The sequence below is a fragment of the Polistes dominula genome, unplaced genomic scaffold (genome assembly GCF_049000335.1).
Source record: "Polistes dominula isolate Pdom_NZ unplaced genomic scaffold, Pdom_raw_medaka contig_84, whole genome shotgun sequence".
In the NCBI taxonomy this organism is placed as follows: Eukaryota; Metazoa; Arthropoda; class Insecta; order Hymenoptera; family Vespidae; genus Polistes; species Polistes dominula.
In genome coordinates, this window is record NW_028300944.1 from 2,836,456 (window position 1) to 2,842,021 (window position 5,566).

At 32.0% G+C, this 5,566-nt stretch overlaps 1 long non-coding RNA gene across 1 annotated transcript; it reads left to right on the forward strand.

Moving 5' to 3' along the window:
- The first annotated feature begins 2,157 nt into the window (after window positions 1-2,157).
- On the forward strand, window positions 2,158-2,724 carry LOC149032819 (uncharacterized). Its single transcript, XR_016176343.1, has 2 exons — window positions 2,158-2,255; window positions 2,602-2,724. It is a non-coding gene; the product is annotated as an uncharacterized LOC149032819 (long non-coding RNA).
- Window positions 2,725-5,566: the final 2,842 nt, after the last annotated feature.

Here is a 5,566-nt window from a genome sequence, read left to right on the forward strand (position 1 = left end):
AAATACTTCATTTTTATCATTTATCTGAAATAATATTTTTCTTCTAGAATAAATTTTCTTTTGAAAGTAATGAAACTGATCTGAATCTATTCATTAAAGAATAAATAAATTTAAAATAGATTTTCCGTTTATTAAAATGATATGAATTTGAAATGAATTTGAATTTGAAAACATTGGGTATCAATTATTGTTTATAAACTTTGGCAGTAATGATAAACAGAATAATTCTGTTACTCATTGTGTATATAAATATTTATCTTATTTTTTTTCTTTCCCTATTTTGAATTTAGATTTGACTGTACAGCGTAAAGGACTATTTCTGTTTTGTACAATGGGACAGGATAATAAAAACATTACGTGATCAATACCTAATCCGTTTTGAAAATTAGCAGAACAATTAATATACAACAAATAATAATTGAGCCTTTTGTAGATGAACAAATACCACATTGACCTAAGCACAGAAATGTGGCTTTAACACTTATCTAAATCTTAGACGAAGCAGTGTTTTCCTGCTGAAAACAGAAATCGACCGCTCTTGATGCTGTCTTAAGGGTTCATTTTGGTTTATAATTTTGAAAAAATTAATTTTTTTTTTGCATTTTTCGAAAGTAGGCATATGTAGAATTATCATACAAAAAATTTTAGAACGATCCGAGCAGTCTAAGTATATTATTTTGCGACCCAAACACAGAGATATTACAGAGAGAGGAGACAAACCATAAACGGTTGTTTAAGTGGAAATGTCTCTGCATATTATTCAGAATGGTGTAGGAAAACAAAACTAGTATTCAGTTTTTTTTGCTATATTTTTTTTTTTGGAAAGGTTTTTTGGTATTGGTGTGCATGGTATAAATATGTTTTGCAATCTTATGGACCTCGGAAAAGGTTAAGTATCTCTGCATATTATGGAATCGTTGACTTTATACTAATCGCGGTCAATACTGTTTTTAACGTAGTGTCGCATAAAGCCGTCACCGAAGAGCAACTCGAAAACAAGAAACGAGGAGAACCAGAGGATATTCTGTCTGTTTCTGGCGACGGCTCTTGGGCCAAAAGAGGATTCTCTTCGTTGATTGGAATAGTTTTTCTAATTTTAAAATACAGTGGAAAAATTGTCGTCATTTCTATAAGGTCAACTTACTGTAAGGGATGTGAGATGTAGAAAAGAAAAGTGAAGGAAGTAAACTATCTTGCCTGGTACGAACAGCATAAAACGCATTGTACGATAAACCATGAAGGTAGTGCCGGGAAGATGGAGATTGATGGTATCGTGGAGATGTTTCTTCGATCACTCAAGAAGTTCTCCGTAAAATATGGTTTTTATATCGGCGATGGCGACACAAAAACTTTTCAAATGTTGCTAAATGTTTTTCCCTACGGCGAAGATTTTGTTATCAAAAAATTAGAGTGTGTTTTACATGTTGCCAAACGAGTTTTCAACCGTGCTAATGAAGCACGAAAAGCACTGATTCAAAAGAGAAAAGCTTTGAAACAAGCGGAAGCCAAGAAACCTGCTGCAAAAAAAGGACCGAAGAAAGTTGTAAAAAAGAAAAAAGTTATTAAAAAAAGTGTTCCAGTGATTAAAACTCAACGATTGACTATAAAGTTGATGAAGGAATTGTCAACTAACTATGGGTTAGCTGTTCAAAGAAATAAAAATTCAATTGAGAACATGAGAAAGGAAATTTGGGCGGGGTACTATCACAAAATTTCTACTGATGATGACCCGCAAAATACATACTGTTCTAGCAACTGGTGTAAGTATCGTAAAGTTGAGGCAGCTAAAACCCTTGATACTTATAAACATCCTCCTCCTCTCGCTAAAGATGTCCAAGAAGTATTAAAGCCAGTGTACGAAGACCTGACAAAACCAGAATTGCTTGAAAGATGTTTAGGTGGCAACACTCAAAATAATAATGAGTGCTTCAACAAATGCGTTTGGGCATTGGTGCCTAAACATCTATTTAATGGTAAAAAAATTGTGGAAATAGCTTGTCAATTGGCAGCTTGTATATTTAACGAAGGTTTTGAACCAATACTAAAAATAATGCACGTTTTGGAGATAAAACTTGGCCCTATCGCAGTCAATTACGCTAGTAACCGCGACAACACGCGTGTGCGTTCAGCCAATCGTTTGAGCGGAGAATCTTTAAAAGAGGCCAGGACACAATGAAAAAAGGTTAGAGTTGAAGAAAATGAGTATTTTGAAGAAGCAGAAGGCATACTGTATGGTGCAGGCATCGCAGAATAAGGTAAAGTCAGACTTTTTAAAAATTTGTTAAAAGAAACTTTAAACGCGTTTTTCTCGAAACAACGTTTTTTCGGTTGGCGGGCATGATATCTCCGAAACTACTCAACCGATCCTTCTGAAATTTTAACCACATACTCTACACATGAATGGCTATCTCGCATGCTACAACCAAGTTAAAATATTAATTTTTACTATTTTTTTTTTACAAAAAACTGCGAAAAAAATCAACGATTTTTTTTTCGAAAAATGGCTGTCATTTTGTTTTGCTTTCATAAAAATTGATAGTTTTAGCATACCCGATAGCCATTGTCATACTAAATTTAAAACCGTTTAATTTTTTGTTTTAGATCACCCGTTCTCAAATTTCGATGCCCGCCAACAGCATACCTTTTTTTGAAGGGTTCACGTTTGTCAGCCATTTTGGATGTCAAAAAATGTTCTGAACAATAAAAAAAAATTGTTTTCTTGTACTTCTAGAGTGTATTTATCATACCCAGCAACTTTCATATGTATATGTATCCTACAAAGCCTAACAAAAAATCGTGAAAATAGCCTTTTTTTTCGGCGTATAAACCAGAATGAACCCTTAAGTTTTACTGCATTAATTGGATCGTATGACCCTGCACCACCATTACCCGTTTTTTATTATTATTTTTTAAAATATACGATTAGCCGAAGCTGGGTGCTGTTCAACGTTTCGTGAAATCACCTATATATTATATAAATATAGTAGTAATATATTTTATGTATACACATATATGTAGGGATAATTTATTTAGGGTGAGAGGTGCGAGGTGAACATACACCCAGTTTAATTCTACTAATAAGATTTATTTAAAACAGGTATTAGAAAACGTACAATATTAGTTTTACAATCTTACGTTTACAACTTAGATTAGCGACTGAATTCTTACGACTGTTACAACTGATACAACTGCGACTGTTTCAACTGATATCTAACTACGGCTACGACTGCAACTGTTCTACTTCTACGACTGAGACTACTTTACTTCTACGACTCAGACTGCTTTACTTCTACGACTGAGACTGCTTTCCTTCTACCACCGAGACTACCCCTTTCTTATTCCTTTCCATGTCTTTATATCAGAAATCACCAACACCCCTTTTTGAGAGGAAAGAAGCTTACAAATCTTACTGACCAATAGCATAAGGATCCACCCCATAGTCCACCGACAGGTACAGCCTATGGTTTTCGGTAGTGGTAACTATACATACAGAAACTTAATCTAGCACATCGGAATGTTACCCTTTTTATGGAATCGCATATGTTTACACAGGTATCAGAAATTCTTCAAAAGGTCCCGACACTGCACACATGGTTTTTATAACACCAATATCCTAATAATCCTTAAGGTTCGTTTACTGATTTATGGCCTACCTGATCTTTTCTTTTAGTCTGAAAAGTTTTCCTTTTCAATGAAATAATATTCACAGAAAGGACTGAATACAGAATACTAGTTTTTGTCTACCTCTGCTACACTTAAAACTCTCCTACATATATATGGACCGTTTCTTTAGAAAGTTGTATATGTCCATTTAAAAAAAAAAAAAAAGAGATATAACGTAATTTATTTTAATGTCAACTTTTTATATATTAGTAGTTAATATTTAATTTCATATAAAGGCCATATGTTTTGTACAATATAAATGTGGTCGGTAAAGAAAAATGCGTATTCTTTGATATGCAAATCTTTAATTTTCTCGAAACAAGAGAAACTAAACTTAAAACACTTTCTAAATAAACGGTCGATATAAATCTTTTCTGTAGATGGCATTAGCGACAAGTAGACGTCGAGTTCATATATATAAGAAAGCTTGGAATACTCTTAACAATTTCGTGAAGATAACTTGGTAGTATCAGTTGTTTACTTGTGTTTACATCGTATAGTAATTTCAAATTAGAAATGTCACTTTATAAGCCAACAATGCGTCATTTGCGAGAAGTGTTACTTTACTATTTTAATAGTAAGGAATCAGCTGCTGAGGCTCGCCGAATGCTCGTACACGCTTATGGCAAGGATATTATATCTGAAAGTACATGCAAAAAAAACTTTGCGTTATTCAGGAAGGGTAATTTTAACCTAAACAGACGTACAGTTAAACGACTAAATAAAGAACGGATAATTCAAGAATTAGTGCGTTTGAGACTTGAAGACCCGAGTATGTCTCAAAGAATGATGGCAGCAAAAGTGGGAATATGTCCAGACACAGTTTTCAAATACAAAAGAAGTCATGAATATCAAAACGAGTTAAAAAAACTACAGCAGGACCAAAGTTCTATACCTCCTGGTAATATATAAAACTTTCACAAAATACAATATACATATATATTTTTTCTTCTATTTATTTTTCGGAAAAAATTGTAAAATTAAGAAAATTAAATTTATTTTATATATATATAAATTAGGGTGGGTCCAAAATATCAATTATTTTTTTTTTTTACAAGAAACACTGAAAAATTGGTTGCTAGACACCTTAAAAAATTTTTACTAGATATGAGCTCTTAATTTTAATAGGAAGATCCTCCGCATCGCAGATTTTTATTTTTTTTCAATCCAATAGATTAACATTCATACCTTATCATTAATTAATTGTACAGAAAAATGTTTTAAAGGAATCTTTTAGAAAATCTAATGCTCTACAAAGAATATATCTTATAATTTTTCCGTAAATCTCACCATATGAATGATATTGAAGATTTAATTTGAATTATTTTAAGGCGAATTTCATTTTTTTTATGAATTTTATAACTCGACAATAAATGACTATTAAAAAGTGCACAATACAAATTTTTGTAGGAAATTAACTGCTCTATAAAAATAGTTTTTTATTTTTTGGCGATTAAGTTAAGCGATTAAAAAATATTCATCATCCGATTTTCAGCAACAAATTTTTTAGTATGACTTGTAGAAAAAAAAGTAATTAATTTTTTTGACCCACTCTAATATATATAGGATATGAAATCCTTAAGTAAATTTTGTGAATGGTATAAACGCTTCAAGAAAGGTGATTTTATCTTAGAATTTACTAAAACAAGACCAAGATATAATAGGGAATGGTTAATTGAAGAATTAGTGCGTTTGAAACTTGAAGACCCGGGTATGACTCAAGCAGAGATGGCAACAAAAGTTGGAACAAGTAAAGTGACAGTTTGCCGATTCCAAAAAAGTCAGGAATATCAAAACGAGTTAACAAAACTACAGCAGGACCAAAGTTCTATACCTCCAGGTAATATATAAAACTTTAACAAAATACAATATACATATATATAATTTCTTCTATTTATTTTTC